General features: G+C 40.8%; 1 long non-coding RNA gene across 1 annotated transcript; it reads right to left on the bottom strand.

Annotated features, from left to right (window-relative positions):
• Positions 1 to 20,473: 20,473 nt before the first annotated feature.
• LOC116053645 lies at positions 20,474 to 23,127 on the bottom strand. The gene is made up of 2 exons (XR_004105901.2): positions 22,830 to 23,127; positions 20,474 to 21,441 (listed from the first exon to the last, which is right to left on the bottom strand). It is a non-coding gene; the product is annotated as an uncharacterized LOC116053645 (long non-coding RNA).
• Between the last annotated feature and the right edge of the window lie 1,078 nt (positions 23,128 to 24,205).

Here is a 24,205-nt window from a genome sequence, read left to right as displayed (position 1 = left end):
ATATTGGAAGAGAGATTGCAGAGAGGGAGAGGCGGCGCTTGACTGTATCATCCTGAACCATAACTTTCCCTCCAACCAGGAGCCCATTTATTGTCGATTCCATCCGAAAGATGGTTCTGTCAGTTGGGTGGGAGTCTCGCTGCTGTTTATTTTCAAATCAATACTCAATTACTATAAGGAAGATCCACTCCCTTGCCCATTTTCGAGATGAAATTATGGACTGCAGCAATAACACTTAGTCAAGGCGAAAGCTGGTGTCATTAACTCACAACTGGGCAGGATAAGTACACCAGGAGTTTGTAACAACTGGATTTCTACCCCCCCTCACCCTCCTCCTTTTACCCTTTTAGTTTCTAATTAATCACAATGAAAAAGACCTTTCGCAACATGACTGATGGCAAGAGAAAACAATTTTCACCCTAAGAGCCTTTTCATTTTAAACTCTGAGAGCTCATTGACTGCAACGCCCAACAACCCATCAATGCTAGTTTTTAATGCACTTCCTCTTTTGTTATTGAGAAGAATGGAGAGGCAGCGAAGGCCCCGGCTCCTCTTCATAACTCATGTCATTGATTTGCTAAATGCCAGACATTTGCCATAGGAGAGAGTCCTGTCAATGGTGTTGGCAGGGTGTGTGTAAATTACTCCATTAGGGAGCATTTTTTGGTTATTTATAGTTGAGAGAAATAGAGGTTAGTCTGCATAAATGAGCATGGATCGGGCGCTGCAAGTCAAATGCACCCCTTGTTTGAACCTTATACATGAAGAGGTCCTTTAAGTACAAGAAGAAAAAAAAAAGCTCCTTCAATATTACAGCATAAAAACAGAAAAAGACATCATTCACTATAACACATTATGACAGACGGGGTTTGCTCTTGTGAAAGTAGGCTAGACAGGTCCGAGGGCAAAATCCAGCCCTGACGGAAACTGTGCCAAGCAGTTCTGTTGTAGTTATTGTTAGTGTCCACACCATTTGGACGGGTCAGTCAAAACAGTCACTGTGACATTGCAACATGTTGGAAGAGATGCTGTCTTTGTAGAACGCAAGCACAAAAACAAAGTTCAGTAACAACAGAGCCAGACATAAACAGGTCATAGCTGTTCTCAGTTAGCACTTCAACTATTGAGTCCACCAACACAGCTGAATATAATCCTCTGCTGATCATTATTCATTGAATCAGATCATGACAGAGGTACTGGAAACAGATTTCTAGCATCTTACTCATCCACCTTAAAGGGATAGTTTTGGAACTTTTCCCTAGTCAGTGTATTACCTACAGTAGATGGCAGTCAGTTTGGAGACATGGAATCAAAGCAATGCAAAGCTGTTAATTAGGGGTGGGGGGAAAATATCGATACAGCATAGTATCGGATAGCCATAAAATGGTGAAATATGGAGATACAAGGTTTCGGCCTGACAGCGAGGATATTATGGTTTGCGTTAAAACAACTATTTGTTAAGATAGGGGGACCTTTGTAGTCATGATTAAAAGAAAACAAGCTTTACCGTCGGTAGGAGAAAAAATATCTTTCCTTGGGAAGATGCATTCATAACCAATGGAGGGAGCAGCTATGGCCACAATCAGCAGGTTATTGTCTGAGCTTTCCTCTCTAATCACAACATTGTAGGTTATAGGTCTTTTTTTTTGCATCGGGAAAGATATTTCAGCATCACGGCCGCCTTTAAAACAGGTTTCTGCTATGAAGAAGTTTTCCTGTTGCTGCACCAGTATCAAGACCTGCGAGTCTTTAAGATGCCGGGGGTAGATTCCCATAGACCTCACTATTTGTTCATCTCTGCTGTTTGTTTTCAATCACTGAAAAAAATGACATGGTACAAGATAAACCAATAGCAAGCTCCACAGGAAGCACAGTGCTTCAACATCACATCCTCAGGAGACTACCAGATGATTCTTGTATATTTTTTCTTAACCTTTAATGAGATTAATTCAATCATGCAGGGTTTTAATTTGAAACGTGTCCCGTGGATTCAGTTTAAAGTACTCAATGTTAAAATGAGGTCCTGTGTTGTGTTCTCATTCTATTTAAATGCAGCAGGGCTTGTTTTTGTGCCACCGTGTGTGTTGCCCGTGGATGTGGGCGAAGTAGTATTCACAGATTCCCACACAAACTCTTTTACTCATTCCATCCGTGAAAGTGTTGCCAGTGCGATAGGACTGCATTTAACAGCATAAAAGAGAAATGGGGAGTAACAAAGTGCCCCTGAGGGGTAGTGACATTTTTTGCCGTGACTCTTCTATGACACCTTGATAAGGCAATTATAGAGTGATTATCGTAACAAGTGGCATTACAGATAATTATCCTCATTTTTCTGCTAAAATAACACCAAATCAGTAATGAGTGAATTTCAGAATCTTTAATCAGCATCTCATTAAGTGTTGCAACTGCCTGATTTAGTCAGCCTTCAATGGCAAATGCAATTAGTGCTATAAAAACAACAAAAAAGTGACAACATTGTGCCAAACCAGGCAGATGAATCTGTCACATCCTTCAGAGATTTCACGTTCCCTTCAATTCATAATGGCTAATTGTATTTGGTGAGTCTGTGTGCACGGTTCCAGCCGCTCCTGAGATGCTAGCCGTGGCCTGAGTGAAACAAAGGGTGTAAGGTCTATGGGAGCCACGCTGGGAGTGAGAGTTGGAGAATCTCTGCTCTTGCAGCAAATGGGACAGATAAGCGGAAACGCTCTCTTCCTCTCTCCCCCTGAGTTAGCTGGTGCAGCAAGGTCAGGTGAATGTGATCAGCCACTGTGTCTAAGCGTATTATCAGGCGAAATCTGTGGAGTGACGTGAGCGAACCGGGCCAGTCAGCTGTCTGGAAAAATCATTACACAGAGCCGGACATTTTGGATAACTTTGGAGGCAATCGGCCGCTTGGGATGCGGGCATGGATCTCTGCGTGACCAAAACGCCCTTGAATAAAACACTTCCTCATCAGAGCGGTCAGGAGCCTATAACCGAGAGTTGGCCGTTCTTAGGAGAGCAGGTCAAGATGAGCTTAGGACGTTCTGTAAAACTCACTGTACAGCTTTTAAACCTCAGCACCTGCAGAGATATTATATTGTGTGAAAGTGTCTCCACCAGGTATTTCATAGCATCTGTTCACTTTGTATTCAAAGTACAATATGTGATTTTCTGCCGCTAGCGGTCTCTCAATCAAAACAATCACACAAAAAATGCGAAATAATCGCCTGTGAATATTTCGCATCAAAATTATTCATACTGGCAGCGATGGAAATTTTCATAACGAGTTTCTGGAGATGCTACTGAAGCGCGCGCGCGAAAGAGAACGTGACGGGAGATGCGGTGTGAGCGGACGAGAGAGAGCGATCGGAGCAGAGGAGAGTTAACGTCTAGCGGTGAAGATATCAAGTGAATGTACAGTACAATAGCACAAATAAATGCTGAAGCTCCTAAAGTGCTGTGCTGTCCGACTACGATTTTCCTTTTAGCTAAAAACTCTGAGTGAATTTAACTCCCTCTGGTAAACAGTACGCAGTGTAGGTTACATGTCCACGGTTTTTATTGTAAGAACGGTCTCTGGTAAACGCTGCCTTCAAGGTTGAAAGGAGTAATGAAGTCTGTCGTCTATTACAGTCTATGGTTGGGACAGCAGCCTCCGTGTTGTTGTATTATGATCCTCATAAGTAAACAACAACGTGATTGGTTGTCTTTTTTCGCGGTGAAAATAAATTACGTCGCTTTATCGCTGCGTTATACTGTATTTGCGTTACGTGTGAAAGTACTCATAACAAAAACAACGGTCCGAAAAAATTGATTGGCGTGCGAATTAATCGCAAAAGGAAAAGAAAATGTGTGGAAAGACCTTTAGGATTCCTTCAGCGTCCATCATTCAGGAGTTTTTTTACCGGGAGCCAAATTATCCGCAGAAGTCTTCTTCTCTCCAAAACCAACAGACCCTGTGAATTAAACTGGTAAAAACACTGAATAAAGTAGTTTCAGGTTAAAAAACAGTGTTTATCCCTCTCCGTTCGTCACGCTGGCAGAAGGACTGGAGCCGAGCTGCTGCTAGCTCAGTTTGTTTCTCTGCCTCGTCCAGTTTAAAGTAACTGTGTAACTTTTAAATGTTTCTGAAACTGTGTAATGTTCTATCTGATGATCATAAATGACCTGTAACAGCAAACGAGACCAACCGTGAAAAGAACGCTAGGTTTATATAGTTTTTATTAATGCCTCTGCCCGGGTCTGATTTTTCCCGCAAACTCACAAAATGATTTACGGCAGGAAGATGACGCTACAGTAATACATTCTGAAGGGTCACAGATTTCGGCTGAACACCGGAAAAGCCTGTGTTAGTGTGTATGCAGGTAATAGGGAGCAGGAGATTTCTTTATATAGGCCTAATTGTATTAGAATTTTATTTTAGAAGTTATCTGCTGTAGTGATGGCTGATACTGGGGCAGGACCATCACAGAAAATAAGGAAATTAAACGAAAAACAACCAAAAGTGCAAAGGGAAAGTGAAAGACATGCGTAATCCGAGTCACACTCGGTCGGGCTGACAGATGGAGACAATTACGGGATTGTAAATTATTCAAAAATGTCCCCGAGTTGGCCCTCAGGTATGTAATATGTCTATTTCATTCATATAATAACTTTAGATTGCCCGATGTGGTTGTAGTCAGTAGCCTAGATTAAATTGAGGAATATTTGTTTCCATAATCAGTACACATAGCAACACATTGAAACATAAATATACACATCGCCACAAAATCTCAACGAATGCAGCTCACAACAGTGCATTTTAATGCAGATCAGTTGCATATTATATCTTTAAAGACCAGTGGTGGAATGTAACTAGGTACATTTGGTCAAGTCATGTACAAACTTAGATCTGCTCTTATCAATATTTCTATATTTACAATAGATCAAGTGACTGTGTCATGTAAAATAGGTCACTTGAAGTGACGAACCTACACAAAATTATGACTGAAATCTGCAGTTCCTATCAGCTGCACAGAAGTTGATGGGAGCTGTGAGACTGAACCAAAACAGTGACATTGTGGGCCCGAAAAACCAAAACAATGAGCTGACAGTTGCTTGAAAGTTGCAAACTCCATAGAGCTGAGTTGGGTGTTAACATGATCTGCGTCAATCACTGTATAGCTTCGACGTTCCACTTCCGGGATTGCTCCGGTGCCGCCGAAAATTCCGCCGGATCTCTTTCATTTCAGCCGGATGTCCATTACCTTCCGGTATATTTGTGTTGGCATTTTATCCAGTGGATTTATGAGGACTATGGTTAACTGCTCCTCAGATCTCTGCATGGTAAATCCAGACAGCTAGCTAGACTACTAGCTAAACAAGTTCCTTCCTGAGGCTATTTTGCAGAGGCACCGTTGCTCCACTCGGCACTTAGCGCCGCCCAAGAGGATTGTGATTGGTTTAAAGAAATGCCAATAAACCGGAGCATGTTTTTCTCCCATCCCGGAATGCTGTGTGGACAAGCTAGACCCTCCTCCGCAGCGCTGTGGAGGACGGTCTGGCATTGCGAGAATAATCACTGTATACCATAATTGCACAAGCCAAGTAACCACTTGGTGGATCAGTGGATCCAGAAATACTCATACTAATAATTAGGGCTGTCAAAATAACGCGTTCATTTCGATTAATTAATCTGAGAAAAAATAACGCGTTAAAAAAAATAACGCAGATTAATCCATTCCATATTGACGTTTGACCCGGAGCCGTTCTAACCACCATTGGACTGTAAAATGGAGGAGGGAGACGAGAATGTTCTGCCTGGATCATTAATTGGAACATTTACTTGTAAAAATCTTCTTCCTGCCAACCCTGGCTACCGAAATCTGGTGCCACTGATATGTCTGCTCTTCTCTCTGATGCTCTGAAACAGACGATACAGGCAACAGAAACACCGCTGCACGTGACGCTAGTTAACACTATACTCGACAGCAGCTAATGTTAGCCTACCGCTAGCTAGTTAACACTATACTCGACAGCAGCTAACGTTAGCCTACTGCTAGCTAGTTAACACTATACTCGACAGCAGCTAACGTTAGCCTACCGCTAGCTAGTTAACACTATACTCGACAGCAGCTAACGTTAGCCTACCGCTAGCTAGTTAACACTATACTCAACAGCAGCTAAACGGTGTAAAGTTTGACTGTGTTTTACTGTAGAGGATTCAACACCGGTATGTAACAATCTGCAGCTGCCATCGGAGAAACAACACAGACGGTGCGTTCAATGAAACCGGTATACTACAGCCTCGTGGTGCATTTGAAGTTATTGTAAATGTCCTTGGTGGTTGTTTTTGTCGTTCAACAGCAATTTACTAGTGAAATAAGTTATTGTTATACATTTTTATTAAATCATTTAATTTTGAACCATATGGCCTTAGCAATAAACAAGTTCTTTAATGTCACGACTGTTGTTTTGTAGCCTACTCTTTTTTTTTCTTTTTTTTTTACTTTCTTAAAAAGTATCGGTTCAGGCACCGTTAATTATGTATGCGATTAATTTCGATTAATTAATCACAATGTAATTAATTAGATTACATTTTTTAATCGATTGACAGCCCTACTAATAATACATTGGATTTTTAGTTAATATTGCGCTTTTCGAAGTCCTCAAAGACTAGTTAGTGCCATGTAACAACTAATGGGGATCCAAAAACCTGGATGCAAAGCACACGGCAAAGCAAGCAAGTGCCATCAGCACGCTCAAGGGATAGTCATAATGGTGTTCAATCAATCCGCAATAGACAGGAAACAGATGCATTCCGTTACTTTAAAAGTCGCCTAAGTTAACTTATTTAATTTATTTCCTTAATGTTTTAACATCACGCATACTCTAACTTGGAATTCATAATTAGTCTCATAATCACAGCTCATTAATTATAAGCTATAATTAGTCAGAGATCAGCCTAATGATAAGACACAATTATGTCTCCAGATGCATTGTTTCTAATCAAGCCCTAATATTCAAACACGGCCCAGTGTGAGTGTCAGACGTAAACTGTCTGTCATCATGAAATAACTTCCTGCGTATGCGACCCCGTTTAAATACATTTCACCCTGTCTGCCCATGTGCACAACGTGTGTCCGTCTCACTACGGGTGTGTGCGCATTAAGTGCGATGAGGTATAGTTATTACCATACATAAACTGGATGTTTGAAGTAAAATAGCATTTAATGACTTATTTGAAGTATTTGAATTGCAAAGAGAGATGAAACATCCCTTTTAGGGAGGAAATGCCATATTCCAATCAAACATTTCACTGTTGCGAAGGTTAATGAATGCCATTAGCCCAGCGCCAATAAATTCAGACTTGTACTTTCACGAGATGCATAAATTAGATAAAGACCCAGAATCAAAGGCTGCATACGGGTGAGAGGGAATATATGACAGCAACACAATTACATGCCTGTGGAAGAAACGGCTGCTAAATGGAGACAATTTGACAAGCTTCAACAACTGGAAGTTTCCGTCAGCTTTTACTTGTTTTGCAGAGCACACTTCCTTCTGCACAAGCAACAACATCAATAAGCTGTTTTTCTTTTTGTGTGCTAGAATATTTATCAATAAAAAATGTTGGTGTATTAACATATATTTACAAAATGTATCCTAATTTGTAGCTCATCTCCATGCACATTAGCGAGATTCATTACCAAACTGAATACCAAAATGTTACCAATCCCCCGATTGGTTTGTTGCATGACTGAATGGGTGACAATATTTATTTTCAGAGATGTTACAATAATTATTAACCAATTTGCACATTATGTTTCCTTTGAGATGCTAATCCTTTTGGCCAATGGCTCATCACTTCTGAAAGTGTCCTGCTTGGCACTAATAAGGTCTGACGTAGGCATTTTCTATACTTCATTAATCCTTTCAAATGATCATTGGCCTCCTTAATTGGATGAAAGTTGAATTATAGCCCCACTGTAGACTGCAACCTTGAAAAGAAGTTGAGATCTGACAAATGATACCCCAGGCTGGAAAGCTACTGGCTGAGATGGAATGACACTTTGTTTTGGTAGGTGTTACTGGTCACTTTGAGGAGTTTTCACTTTCACTGCAAAAAGTCACATTTAAGCTACATGTAAACCAAATTAGAATAAATATATACCTGTGATATTTAAATGTCAGTAACCAGTGTTGGGAACGTTACTTTAAATAAGTAATTAGTTATAGTTACTCACTACTTGTTTCAAAAAGTAACTGAGTTAGTAACTGAATTACTCTATAATAAAAGTAACTTGTTACCAGGAAAAGTAACTATTTGCGTTACTGTTGCTATATATATATATAAAGTTGCTATATGTCAAAGAATTTGGATTTTTTTGAGCAGTTTTTTTGTTGTGAGGCAGAAAGGTCTAGCTTTTGCTGCTTGGAGGACTTTGCTCCGAGTCCTTCTTTGCTAGTGGATGGCGAGCTATCATCTGTGGTGGCGGTATCGGTGTTTTTGGCCACTAGCTTTGTAGATGCGTGTGTCGTTGTGAGATGCTTCATTAAATTAGAGTTGCTTACAACGGATGTCGACAAAGTCTTCGCTCCTGGACATAATGTACACATTACATGCACGTTCTTGCCTTTGACCACAATGAATTTTAAGTAGTATTATAATGAATTATAAGTAGTATATCTCCACCTTGAAAATGCCAACTTTTCATCGGATTGCTCCCGACTCACCATCTCTGCTGCTTCATCGAATCTCTGTTTAGCTGTTGTGTGTGTGTGTGTGGCACGTGTGCTGGCATGTGTGTAAAAACACTGGCTCTGATTGGCTACCATGAAACATGACTCTGCCTTAGCCAATCATAATCGCTTACCTCGTTATTAACCCACCTCCTCACTAGCTGTGAGCGAGGGGTGCGTTTGGATTACACAGTTTATTCAATCAATGCATAGTAACGCACCGCATTTAACGTCCAGTAACGTTAACGGCGTTATAACGACGGGAAAAGTAATTAGTTAGATTACCCCGTTACTGAAAAAATAACGTCGTTACCTAACGCCGTTCTTTTAAACGGCGTTATTCCAAACACTGTCAGTAACAAGAGATCTATTCTCCTTGCAGTTTACTCCAAGTCATTACGAGACAGCAGCAGAGATGAGGGAGGAGACTGGGTTAATGTTGACTTCATGCCCAATGGGGTGGGATATTAAAAAATGTCTTGCTCTTACTTTTGCAGCCTCTCCGGGTTGAACGGTATTATCGAGAATTCCCTTCCAAACATACTGAACGGAAGACACAAATGATAAAAAGTTAGATTATCTCCAACATGCTTTAAAAAGGTGCCAACTACTGTTGCCAAATACTTAAAGTTTAGACTACCTTGGGAAATGTATTGCCGTGTGTAACAGCAAAAAAAATCAGTAGGCTTCATCCTCTGGGCACCATGGATATCTGTCTCTGTATGCCAGTCCATCCCATAGTTGTCAATATTGTCATGGTTGTGCCATGATTTCCCTGTGTTGTTTGCCTGCTTCCTGTTTCCTAGTTACTTGTTTTCGTTCTCTCCAGTTTGTCTCTTCTCTCACTGTCTCTATATTCTCATTCCTTGTCCATGGTTTGTGTTCTCCGTTTTATTTTCCCAGATCCATTCTGTATGTTTGCATGCTTTACCGCCTGTATTAGTTTGTAGTGTTCAGTTTAATGTGTCGTTGTCTAGCTTTGTTTCCTGTTGAGTCTAATTAGTCACAGATGTGCTTCACCTGTTCCTCGTCAGCCCTCATGTCACCTGTCCCTCGTTACCACCCTCCTTTCCTTGTGTATATCTCTTAAACTGCGTTTCATTTGTACTTGTATGTCGGATGTTCCGAGGTCAAAGTTGGAAACACGACCCCTGACCTCGGATTTCCGAGCTGGGAACTCGGATAACCTCGCAGTACCCCGGGCTCAAAATCCAACATGGATGCTCCGTGCATCAACAGTTGTGAAAGCTGTAGCAACATACAGTTATTAGCACTTCTGTCATACACACAGGGCTGTCCATCAATTCTTTTGTGGACATGTTGCTACGCTGTTTGTATGCACAAAAAAACAGCGTAATGCGTTGTTAACTACTGGTATTGCTAACAATGGCTATTATTTGATATTTCCTCGCTTGAACTAGAAGTTGTTCTGGTCCGCCTTCTTGGAGGCTGTCTCAAAGCTCTTATTCCTGCCCTGAGGAGCAAGGATTGAGGAGGGATCTCTGAAGAGCTATGATCGAGGATACACGAGAGCAGCCTTCCTGGAAGCAGTGCAGCTCAAAAGGCGTTGCTAACATTCCATACAGCTGATGAATTGATGTGACGCTTTAGAGGAAAGGACGTCTCATCCCTCTAAAGACATATTCCCTTGTTTCCTCTCTCCTCGCATGATTTATTCGTGTCTCTTTTATGCTTTCTCGGTGGGACAAACTAAGACGCGAGGAAGGGAAGTAAGTGGATGTACCCTTGGTGTTTTCTTGTTCAGTGTCGGATTGTCTGTGGTCGTTCCTGGCTGTGTATTCCTAGTGTGTAGTTTCCTCCAGTTTGTTGTCCACCAGTGAAGTTTGGTTGCCATAGATACTGTATGGGGCACCGCCAAACCTTCATCGGCTTCCAAGCCGGCTCCGGTGCTCCAGAGCCCGGGCGTAGCGCCGCTGACTCTCAGTAATACAGCCTCCGGTAAAAGTGAAAATGAAAATGTTTGTTTTTTATTATTCCCGTTTTTAAATCATAGTTGCCATCTATTTCTCTCCACAGCGTTGTTTACTTCTCCGCCAGGCTGCGTAAGACGCGTTCATAGCTCCGCAGAGCTTTCGCCGCAGCCTACGTAAGTGGCCTGAAGTTTATACTTATGCGTTGGTGTGTCCGTTGATCTCTTTAAAAAGAATAGCAGGGCCGGCATGTGTGTATGCTGGGGAGTGTGTGGTAGAGCGAGTGAGAGAGTGACGGCGATTAGCTTCGGCGCAAGTACCGACTCTAGAGGCATAGTGGGAGAAACAATGTGTCTCCTCTGTGCCTTCTGAACACGGTCAGAAATCGGTAGCAGGAAAAGTTAACCCTCTCCTTGATTTTATGTTGTTTATGGAGAAGGAGAACCCGGAAATGAGTCGGGGGGGGGGAAATGCAACGCTACCAAGCCACGGCCAAGGGGCCAAATCACAGTTGCTGCAGTCTGCGTCGCCGCGACGTGTAGTTACATTTTTTTGAGAGGTGCTCGACAGGCCTAATCCTGAATGGACGGATGGCTGGAAAGATGAGGGAACACTTTTAAATGTAATAATAAGTTAGGCCAATATGTGTTTTCTTTTGGAACCAACACTTACTGGATTCTTTTCCACCTAGCAACAACCAGCAGGATGCATCTAAGAGTTCAACAACACCCAGGGCTTTAGGAGAATTTGGTGCTCCTAGTTAACCAGACCTGCTGCAGCTCCTGCTCCATCACAGCAGGCACGCCTATCACTCTTGATGTACACCACCACATCACTCCAGTAAGCAAAATCCCCTGAGATGGGTCTTTTTTCAGTGCTAACATGTGAAATATTGCTTTGCTGGGTGTTCACTCAGGCGGACAAAAATCATTGCCTCTCTCTAGGTAAGGTTGACAGATGGCCATCCACACTGTGAGAAAAACAAAGGCTTGGATGGCAGAGTGAACAACCAGGTCGGCCCATGTTTTATCTCCCTTCACTTTGTAAAACGGCCTCCAAGGTTAACCCAGGCTGCCTTCCTTTAGTTTTATTTAAGGGGGAAATTAGAAAGCAGGTTCGGGTGGACATACTTTTAGCTTTTGCCAGAGTCTTTCTTTCTCCCCTGTGGAAAAAAAAGGATTTAGAACTTTTCCTCCATGTTTTTGATTTAAAATCCACAGTAATACCTGGCAGGATATCTCTGACATATTCTTACACTTAATCAACACGCTTAGAAATGAACAACTTCAAATTGAAATGCAATTTGCATGTGTTTGCTTGTGCAGAATAATCAAATCATGCGGTATTAGGCCACGCTTCAAGCAGTGGAGACAGTGGTTTTGTTCACCCGGAGGTAATTGAGCCCCTCTGCCATCTTTTTTAGAACAGTGGCTGACATAACCACTGGTTGTCGGCAATCTGACGAGTATCAGATGAATCATTTTAATGTTAATTACATAGTAGCAGAAATACATTTTAAAAAATCCTTTCATGATGGGCAATGAAGGAAGTTAAAGATGTCTTTAAATGCGGTACACTGGGATCTTTTTAAAATCAGAGGCCATGAAAGAGCAAAGAGCTGTGTTATAAGTGTTGCAGGCCGGTGTTCAACTAAACTTTATTTTCAATATGGTAATGAGTTTTCAATTTATCCCTGAAAACCTGGAGGTCTGTAGGTGTAGTTTATCACCCTGGAATAACGATAAGATGTTGCTGAGAGAACATAGGTAGAAAAAAAAAAACGCTTTTTAAATCTCATATATTAAATGAGAGGTTGTCCGTTATTTTTTCACTGTTTCCTAAATTGCAGAAATATAATCTTTTCTAATGGCAGCACTGATGCTGAGGCTCTGTTATTGTTTTTCATGGATATGATTTACAATTAATTTCCAGAATAGAAGTTATTGATTTGCTAATCTACCTGCTGTGATCTCCTCAGAACGTCGACATAACTGCGGATGATCTCATTTTCAAACACTGTGACATGCTGAATTCTAAAAAATGAAATGGAAGATTGATTTGGAGGATATGATGAAAATCTGTGGTTGATCACTGAAACATTTCTGCAGGAACACAGTGACATCAGTAACATGGCCTAATATATAATGCTGTACAATGTTAAATATCTTTTGGGTTGTATATTATTTTGAAAAAGGAGCCTGGTTTATGGTTTATTAATATGATAGCATCAGCAGTATATTTCAAAATGATGGCCCTCTAAGTCTTTGATTGGTTGGCATATGAGCTGTGCCTTTAGATCTTAAAAAAGATATTCCATGTTGTCAAAAAATGAGATTTCCATGTCTTTTTTTATGGCAAAGGAAGCCGAGGTGCTATATAAATACTGTGAAAGTATTAAAAAGTATTAAAATGCTAAATCCATTTAGATACTTTATTATTTAGAAACTTTGCCTGTGCCTTCATGAGGAGCAACCCCCTTTACATCACACACAAAAATATTGAGTAGAGCAGCTTTAAGTCAGTGTTGCATCTTCAAGTTAAAGAATTTTCCTTCACCTTAGTGAAGCAGCACTAGCTCCCTATCAGTGAAAGATGGATGCTGGAGTCTGGTGGGTGACATAAAAATGACCAACTCTGGATTGGCAGTGATGGAGAGACGCTCCGTCGCTTTGATGCGTCGGCTTGCAATGCGGTGTAAGCAAAATGGACTGGGTGGCTGCAAACGGAGGTGTCAAGCTGTAAGTCTGCATATAGACAGGGTCACTTCACCTGGTTACTGAGGGCGAGAAGCTGCTCAGTCAACCCTGAAAGCATGTGTGCAGGATGATTCGATCTGCTGAGGCGGCATAGAGGAGGAAAACCCATCACATGGAGGAAGAGTTCACTCCAGAAGGCAGGGAAGTTGAAACTTGGAGATTGAGGCGCTTGAAACTCATCCAGGATGAAAAAAAATAACATTGCGAGCTGCTGCAACACAGAGATATCGTGTCATGCTGGGCACTCACAGTCACTGTTAACCTCCCATGTATCTTTTATTCTCAATGCTGGGCTTCACTGTCCATCGCTCTCAGCAGTTCTTCTGGTTTGGTCATAACTCATGCAGAGTTTTGTCGTAGAAGGAGCCGCCTGTCCTCTGGGATCAACTCTATGTTATGCCCCTTGGCATTGGTTAGCACGGTGTTACGCTGACATGGACAGAGACAGATAGAGTCTCAAGGATCTGTCCGCCTGATAATCCCCACTGCCAAAAAGAGGGCAGGACATTGAACCAAACAGGCACAATGTGCTCCGACATCTCGTGGCTAATGTCAGGAGGAGGCGTTTCGACAATGAGGAAATGAGGAGGTGACCCGGCGAGGCCACGATGCATATTGCTTTGACCCTCCCACTTGGCCCCACCATTGTTTTTCAATTAATCGCAGCCACTTTGCGGCGAACGACACTGACAGATGGCAAGGTCTTTGTCGAGGGTTCATAGTGGTGCGAGGCAGATAGTGCTTACTGGTGAGGAAAAGTGAATTTCGGGGGCCAAATGATACACGCCCCCGAGCAAAGCCACTGAGGCAGATATCTAAGTGCTGATCTATTCAAAGTGCAAGGAACCAGGAAATAAGGTAGACATGTCTCTACAGGTCTAGAGGATACTACACCGCTATGGCGAGGGAGAGTTTTGCATGATGAAGAGACGTAATTTAAAGTGCCCATATTATGAAAAAAATCACTTTTTCTGGGATTTGGGGTGTTATGTTGTGTCTCTGGTGCTTCCACACACATACAAACTTTGAAAAAAATCCATCCATGCTGTTTAGAGTGAGATACGGTTTCTGAATGTGTCCTGCCTTCAGTCTCTGGGTGAGCTGTTCAAAATCGGCACGGCTTGTGACGTCACAAGCCCAAAACGAGCAGGCTAACCGCAACCATTAGCTCGTTAGCATGCTAACGCTAATGCTAATGCTAGCATGCTACCTCGTTCTCAATAGCAAAGCACTGCTACAACACACACAAGTTCACCATAATCTACTAAAGAACTACTTCCATGTGCGCCCTCATTTAGAAGTCTCCCAGCTAATCCTGCCTTGTAACTGACCAAAGTTGTAGAAACAGCCTTTCTTTTACTGTCTATGGAGCTAGCTAGCTGACATGATCTACATCTGAGCTACTGCACATGTGCAGTGCAATCAAAGATAGTACAGAAGAAGAAGAAGAAAAGAGGTCTCACTCTGTAGCTAAAACAGAGACCAGGTGAAAAGAGGATCTGCAGCAGTGAGAGAGAGCGGTGCAGTACAACACAAATATGGTGTTTTTTGAAAATTAAACCATGTAAACCTGTTCTGGTACAACCTTAAAATACAATTATGAACCTGAAAATGAGCATAATATGGCTGCTTTAAGTATCTTCGTAGTTAGTCAATTCGTCTTTCCAACTTTTTTTTTACAGCACACAGCCCTTTGTCAGTTCTTCAGAACATCAAATCCACATTTCTGGATTTATGGTGCTTTAAGGTGACATAAAAATAATTACCACAGTTTTTAGACATTGCTATAACCTTTGTGTTGTCTTCCCTTCAACCTTGAAAAAAACACTTTTTCTTCCGATGTTTTTGACGCCTTTTTTTCAGTTTGTTTTTGCTTTTTCCAACGTTTTAAATTTTTTAATTTTTCTTCTACACATTTAACGCTTATTTCTACGTCCCATATTTTCTGATATAAAACAAAAATTTAAAACGGGTCAACATGACCCGAAGTCAACACAAGGTAAATTACTCTAAACAAATAACACCAATGTGCTGACGTTTATCAGCCTACAAAGCCAAAATTCCTGAGAAATCTGCTGCAATGCTTTACCTTCTTGTATAGCCAAGCAGTGTCTACCCACAACCACTAATTTCATATGTCTGCTGTGTAAAAACAAAAACTTAGCTATATTATTTGGCATAAATAAGCATAAGTTGTTGGGAAATATAAATCATCAGCATCTAAAGTAAATATCTCAGTTGTGGCAACAAACCATGCAGGCGAGTCTTAGCTGTGATTGATAAAGTGACAAAGTGGTGTTGATTTAACATTTCAGAACTCATACAATGCACAAGTTGACTAAATGTTCAGCTAATTGTTCACTCAACTGATCAAATCAAGTGTGATGCACGGGGGAATCAAACTTGAGACAGGAAATGAAGTCTAACGACTTTGAAAAAATATGTTATCTAAACAAAAAAACAAATTCAACCGAACTGTGATGTTCCCTTGTAAGACTTTTATTTTATTTCTTTTTAGATGTCAGTAAATAAGTAAAGTTTATTTATATTGTCAGTACCTTTTAGATGTTTAAAGAGGTCAAAGCTCTGGCACAAAAAGGCAAACTCGGCAAAAGTTGGTGGTGGTGCTGGTTTAAGAATGGTTAAAGTATAACTACCGTTTTTTTCAACCTGGACCTTATTTTCCTATGTTATTGTGTCTAAGTGATTGATTGGAACAACAATCTTTGACATTGGTCCAGCATTAAGCAAGATCGCTGCAGTCGGCAGTGGCGAAACAAGCTACAATGTAAGTTAATAGGGCAATTGTCCAGCTTCTATTTACCTTCACAGAAGTGTTCGTTTTGCCGCTGACTCAGATTAATATTCTAAGTGTCTGACAACATTATGGAAAGGATTTCTAAGGAGGTCGACCTGTTAAAGAGTAAGATCCTTTTTTTTAACATAAAAACATCAGCGAAACTGCGTTCGCTTAACCTACCAAACTCCATGTAAATAAACAGTAATTTTAGCATCGTAAAATACACTTCATTCAAAGTCGACAGAAACAAAATAAAACTATGAAAAGCCGTTTTGGGTCATCTTTCCACTTTTCCAAACATCACAACTCTAATTTTGGTTGAAATAAACACATAGTTTACCAATTTACATTCACATTTATCTTGCATAATACTGGACCAATTTCAAAGATTGTTGTTCCCATCAGTCACTTAGACACAAAAACATAAGAAAATAGGGTCCAGGTTGAAAAAAAAAATGGTAGTTACCCTTTAAGTATTGTTAGATATAGAGGGAAGTAGAGAGATGAATGTCTGTGGACACCGGACTCCAGTGCTGTTGAGGGCCAGTCCTCGCCGATCACTCTCCTTTACGGCCCACTACAGAGCTGGCAGATGTGCTGTTAAGTAGCTCTCAACGATTGTTAGTGGAGCCCTAACTTCTCCCTGGTGTTGAGCTATTGATTTTGCATTAGATAAACATGAATCTTGTAAATAAGAGGAGAGCGTGTATCCATTGACCCTCCCCATTGTGCTCTGAGACAGGGAGAGAGAGAGAGAGACAAAGAGCGAGAGAGGGACGGAGAGAGAGCTTTAAACATTAGCCGACGCAATGAAAGGAGCTTCATTTGAAGCGTAATTATCTTTCCCACTGAAGTGCAGTGAGGGGACAAATGGGAGCGCCAGAGGTGACATAGATTCTCAACTGGTGGACTACAAAGGTTAAACCTCCAAGCCAAGAGACTAGTGAGAGGAAAAACAGACGGTTCTGATGACCAACAAATACAATTTTGGCTAAAATCAAAGCTGCCTGCGAGGCGATATTGATGAATGCTTTTGGCCAAGAAAAAGGTTCAAGTAACAGGAATCAGCATTGCATATGAAGATTTCCGATGCATGACAGAGCAGCTGTGTTTACGGTTTGCCATCGTCTATAAGCAGATAAATAGAGGATTGAGAATAGGCCTTTTGGACTTTGTTGTATGAATTATATGTCATTTTTTTCTTTCAGGGGCGAGAGCCTCACCAGAATGTCAATATATACAAGTTATGGTCCTGATCTGATCCAATAATCTAAATCTACTGTATGTGATATGGACATAAAACAATAGCTTGGCGCTATGACTCTTAGCTTACTACCACAGATTTTCATCTGGGCTTTAATGATACCAATAATGTTCTGAACACTGCGAGGACAGAAATTCATTTCAGAAAAAAGTAAAAAATAAATAAAAGGAAAGCCCTGGTGGTGTTTCATCCATCTGTTGAAGCAGCTTTTTTCTGTATTGAGGAATTTATGAAAAAGTCTCTAACAAGTCTGATTTATGTTTATAGGCTTCAGTAGTCAGTGGAGCTCGGGGAGCGCTAAACAGAAGTACATAAAAACAATGGAGAAGGGATTGGATCAGCTCAGCTGAAACACATTTGTCCTGGGGGAAAAAGCCTCTTTGGCAGCAAAAAGAGCAGCGCCAGGCAGAGACAGTATATCTGGGAAATGGAATCCTTTGACCGTTTATTAATCAATAAACACATTGGGTTGCATCAAAGCGTGACGCATTTTGGTCTGTTTTTTAATGTCACTGATTAATTTTACCAGGGTCCTTCGGTGCTGCAGAGGGCTGACAGCTAACAAATTGTGTGCACGCCTGCGTGTGGTTGATTCTGATGTTGTAAATACTTCACTGCTGTAAAGAACAAGCATCAGAATGGGCACCACAGTTCACATTTCTCATTATAAAATTCAGTTATAATTTGAATTCTAGCCGTGTGTACAGCACACAAAACAAGCATACTGGTTCAATGTTTTTTTTTTTTTTTACAGATACACAGTACAGAATAAATGCCCATATGTGTTTTCTCTGCGTGTTGACATCCAAAGCCCCTCTATCTCCTGAATCTCTCGGTCGAGGCATGTAAGTTGGAGGCTGGATGAGATTGAAAGTGAAAGCCTTCCAGTTTTATTTAACCCTGTCGCTCTGATTCAATATGAAGCCTGCCTGTGTGCAGATGATAACTGAGAGCAAAAGGTTGACATCAATAGGACTGACTGACTGTCCCTGCTTGTGCCTGTACCAGTCTGTCTAAGTGCATATACATGCATGTTCCGGGTGTGTGTATGACTGTGATTACACATTAACTTTTGAGTGTGCATATACATGTGTGTGTGTGTGTGTGTGTGTGTGTGTGTGTGTGTGTGTGTGTGTGTGACAGCAACACCCCAGACAGACAGACAGGGCTGCTGGCACAGAGCCGTTCTGTCAGTGAGTGATTAGTGAAACCTGCTACACTAATAATCCTCCTGTAATAGTTTTCTCAGAAGATGGCCTATTTGATTATTGGAATCCAATGGGGCCTTTAATTACACGTGCCAGGCATTTCCAGGCTAATTTGTACCTCGGTCCCGTTTAGCATTTAAAAGTGCCAAATTGTTCTCGGCACCTTGTTAGACATCTCCGATTCCAGCCGCAATATTCTCTGCATCCTCAGCCGCGTCAAAGAGGAAGTACTTTAAAGAAAGTTGAAATAAAACAACTGATTAGTTGCACACGGACATCAAGGTAACAGAATCAGGGTACATCAGCAAATATAAATGTGTCTTATTAAACTACAACCTTAACAAGTACTGATTGAATTAGAGGATTATTTCTTCTATAGCTTTAGTGTGTAGCTTTTTTATATTAATGAACGTCCGTTACAGTCAAGCCATTGCTAAATGAGTTGCTACAAAGCTAATTAAGACAATCGGCTCCACACAGCTCTCTCTCTGTATTCCTCAGTATGACTATGTTTAAAAAATGTTGTCGTCCACACGCAGAAACTCGAGTGAAGATAATGACCTCTTCTGAAGAGTCCATCATGTTTTTTTAATCCTTGGCTACAAGTTACTGCGTGGAGGGGGGGTTAGTGCGCGATCACGGAAGGCTTGTGTCATGTGGATGCACCAACAGTGTTGTTGTCATTACTTAGAATTCCTCACGGGGGAGAAAGGAACTACGCATGGTTTTATTTCAGTTAGCCTAATAGCTGGTTTGATTTGCATTGAGAGATGATTTTATGGAAAGTACCCCATGCCAGTCTCTAGGTATGGTGAAGGGTATGTGATGATGTGGGGCTATTTTAATTCCAAAAGCCAAGGGAACTTTATCAGGATGCATAGTATCCTGGATCCATGAAATAACTGGCCTTTAAAAATAAAAATCTGCCTCTAGGGGAATTTAACATAGGGGTGTACTTACTTATGCCCCCCTGTATTTTAACATTTATTTATGTACGATACATTATTCATTCACAAAGAAAATTAGTGTCCTTAAAGGTTGGGTTTTTCCTCATTTTTTAATTAAGGCATTAAGATCAATTTCCAAAAGCTGATTTTTTATTCCTCTTTTTAGTCAACTTTAGCATGGGTGTATTCACTTATGCTGAGCACTGTAGTTATTGAATTTGATGTTCTCCCTATGAGTGCCATTTATATAACTTAACAGGAAATCAAAAGCTGTTTGACAATCTGAGGACTCAAACAGTGCTACACAGGCTTATCGTCCTTATCTGCTCTTGAAGTTTTATGAAAGTCTGTGGTTGTTTCTTCATTTCCTTTTCCTTCTTTCAAAAGCCCCCAAGGCATTGTGTTTTTTCCCCTCCGTCCTGTTTCTCAGACCTTTTCTCTAATTGTTGTACCACTGCTATTACAGACATGAATTACTCTTTATTTCTCCCTTCTGGCCGTAGATGTTTGAAATGATTCCTCTGCCTGCCTACAGTGATAAGGTGAGGGAGCCTATCTGATGGTGCTTGCTGAGGAAGCATGATTACATCTAAGCGATAAAGTCACTTTAGTCTTTTCTAAAATAGCCACAAGGCAAAAAGTTCTCAGCATAGAAAAATGTAATCTACAGGACAAAACGGTCAAACAATCTATACATTGTTGAGTCTTCCATGATCTCCAGTGATATTTTTCAAGCAATATAGCTTCTGTTATTATATATTATTATATATTAATGTGGACCAGCATCTCAGAAGATCTAGATCGCTCGGGAGAAATGGGTATCGGCAGCAAGAGTGAGACAAGACACAACTCAATAGGTAGGTTTGAAGAGGTAAGGAAATAAAGCTTTAATTCTCTCTATCTCTCATTCACCCAGTTTTCTTGTGTATTTTTTCTTAGAACAGTATTCTTCTCAAAACATCACAGGTGCAACACCACATCATATGTAGAATTACCATAAACACCCTCTCACTTCCAATAATTCTTTGGTTTTGTTTCCATTAAATCTAGTTAAGAATCCACTTGTCAATTGAGTACTTAGTTTGTTTACATATCCTTATTTAGATTCAAGATGTAATGCTACACTAGCTCCACATTATTAGTCAGGCACTCATTATTTTTTTATTCATCTGTATTAGGGTTTATAGATCCTATTTTATAGTGCCTCTAACTAAACAAGCGGATTCTCTGAATATTTTGGTACTCTTTTCCTTGTATAACCCAAAATCAAATACCAATAACAAACTTGCATATATATATTAACATGAAAATGAATCACATAAAACCTTAGTGTCACCAGTCACATTAAACTGTTCTTTTACCTGTAACGATCAGAGTAATGATATAACTCAACAACACATTCTAGAGCTATGACTTCAATGACAAATCCATCACTATAGTATTAATAAGGACAATGACCAAAAAGTTCAGTTCAGTGAGTTACTGGGAAAATCCATCCACTGCGGTGTTGTATCCTTTGACCGTTAAAGTGTAGCGCAACAATGTCTGTCTCCTTCAAACTCGGTGTGGGGCAAGCAAAATGTAATTGTCCTACCACTTTTCTTCCCTCTTTCTATTTCAGTATCTCCTTGTTTGCAAGCTCATGGGGTTGGCTCGCCACTCCAGGACTAGACGCTCCTCTACAACAGAGCAAGCTGGGCTGAAGACTCCAATGTCTCGTAGAATTCCACACCACCGCTGAGGACACCCAGGAATGAAGTAAGGATGTAGAAGAGAGCAGACAAAAGGGAAGAAGGAGGCAAAGAAGACGATGACGACGACGATCTGGCCTTGTATCCACAAAGCCAGAAAAAGGTATTACTATATAGTTCAAACACACTTCTTAAAGTCACTACAGCACTGTTGATAATGCTTTTCTATCATTCGACTGTAATCTGCGAAAATAAAATGGTCACTCCTTTAACAACTTCGTCGTCATGTTTTCGTTTCTCATTGAAAATTAATAAGACACTCTGTGGCAATTACATACACAACTGTTGCATAGGTTAGGTTCAACTTCTTTATATTAAACTAGCAAGAGATAAGTCTAACCACAGTATGGTTAATAAAACATTTTAACACTAACTCACATAGAACATAACTTCTGTAAATACATTACCCTTGCTCAAAAGTTACATTACCACGCTACAGCAGGCTACAAGCCTGCAACAACCAAAATGGGATTACTATATAATAATGGACTGACACCAGCATAGTATGGACCAGCGCTAGCGTGGCCAACTGGGTTAGGAGAACATGAATAATTCTAGCAACCTAGCATTGCTAGCCTTTGCTAGCACCGTTAGCGCGGCTAGCGTGGTTGTCGGTACACGATCCGTTCTGCCTTACTATCCGTTCTGCACATGCGCAAGATAATACTGTTTTACCGAGGATACGACCTGCACGATCTGTTCCACGCTAGCCTATGGCTAGCCTCCACCGGGAAGCTAACGTTAGTTTAACTAACAGCTAATTCGGCTAACCGCTAGCTGACAGCTAGATTCAGTCTAATAAAATAACGTTAACTCAAACGTAATGGGAAAAGCAGGCTACAGCTAAATTAAGACTTCACAGTAATAACAATAAAGACAAGTATTGAGTGATTGTATTTTAAATGAGCACAAGTAAAGTAGAACTGACGTAACAGCTGTTATATATGTTAGGTGTTTGTTATATATGTCAACGTTTATTTTCAAGTTTTATTTTGAGGGTCTTTTAAAGTTATTACATGCTGTCTCAGCTAGCAGTTAGCCGAATTAGCTGTTAGCTAAACTAACGTTAGCTTGCCTGTGGAGGCTAACGGCAGACCGCTACAATCAGCTAGCGGTTAGCCGAATGAGCCGTTAGCTAAACTAACGTTAGCTTGCCTGTGGAGGCTAACGGCAGACCGCTACAATCAGCTAGCGGTTAGCCGAATTAGCTGTTAGCTAAACTAACGTTAGCTTGGCTGTCGACCGGAAGCGTGGCACAGATCGTGCAGTGTCGTAAATCCTCGTACAACCGCGCATGCGCGAACATTTTGCGCATGTGCAAAACGGATCGTGTAGGCAGAACGGATCGTGTACCGACAGTGTTTAGCGCGGCTAGCGCGATTAGAGCTAACGGTCGCTAACGGTCGCTAACGCTAATATTTATTACCGATTTTACATTAATTCAACAAGCTTCATAATCAACTCACCAAGAATTTTCCTTTGGAAACTAGCAGCAGGATTGTAACCACTACAGGTATTTGTTTAATCTGATTTGATCATCTATTCTCTGCTCCGTGTCTCAAGCGCTACTTCGGCTGGAACAAAAAAAACATTTCCTCTTCCTGCTCACTCGGACTCATCCACTGAATGGGGGGGGAAGTTAACTAGGAGGAATTGTTTGAACCCTTTGTTAAATATTAATTATGTCAGTATGGTTGACAAGGAATTATTAATCTAATCACTTATATATTTTAAAATAAGATACTCCCACCGCATTAACTTTTCCATAATTTAGTTCTAGTTTAGATCTATTTTACAAGGTTCTGTAACCGGGGTTACATTAACATTTACCATTGTGAGATTCAAATCAACGCAGCGCCACAGTTTCAGATATATCCTTGTCAATAACATCACATAGGTACTGAGGAAAATGAAGTATTCCAGTTCTTATTATTCTAATGCTGCCCTTACACCAAACAACTTTTCAAGCAATTCCACTGTTGTGGACTAATTTCCAATATCAGAACGAAATCATTTTCCCCTTTATTTAAAGGTGACAGTGGATAGACAGGAAAGGTGGGACAGAGATCGGGGATGACAGGGAGCAAATTCGAATCGGATTCGAGCCCAGGTAGCTGAAAAGGAAAAAAAAAAGCCTACGTGGGGCACACACTCTTACTGGGTGAGCTAGAGGTCGCCCCGAAATCAAGAGAGTCTTGCTAGACTTTGGGCGTGCTCCCGTCGTCTCAATCGTTTGGTGTAAGGTGGTCATAAAATTCTCTTCAAGTCAATTGATATTATCGTTAGTTTTAAGTCTTGGTAGTACTAGTGAAGTCAAATGTGAACATTGTCAACAACCAATAGGTGCACATCCTCCAGCACCAAACAGGAAGCAACAAACTGGGTAGAGCCAGTGTTGTCTATTGTTGCTATTGCTTGGCGCTAAGCTAAACGCTAAAGAGGGAAAGTTGCCAGAACAGAAAATCAACAGAAAATCTGCCAACTTTCCCTCAAGTTACCAGCTAATGCTACCAGCTTGGTTAGATTTTTCTAAACTAATGTAGTGTCTTGCAATTTGTGACTCTGCAAGATTCCCAGTCTTTACATATTATGACTTTAACGTTAGATGTGAGATGATTGTCTTTAGATGTGAGATGGTGTCAGAATTTACTTTTTTCGAAGTTTGTTTAAAGTCTTCTAGTGTATGGTAGGCATAAGTCCCAACATACCCAAACTATGTTGTATCTGTTACAATTGAAGGTGGCGTACCAGATGTTTAATTGACTAGCTAAACAAGTAACTTGCCACGCCACAAAACTACACCCCCCCCCCCCCCCCCCAAAAACCCCAAATAGACCTTTTT

Source organism: Sander lucioperca, chromosome 1 (assembly GCF_008315115.2).
Source record: "Sander lucioperca isolate FBNREF2018 chromosome 1, SLUC_FBN_1.2, whole genome shotgun sequence".
In the NCBI taxonomy this organism is placed as follows: Eukaryota; Metazoa; Chordata; class Actinopteri; order Perciformes; family Percidae; genus Sander; species Sander lucioperca.
This window is presented reverse-complemented; position numbering and strand designations above follow the sequence as displayed.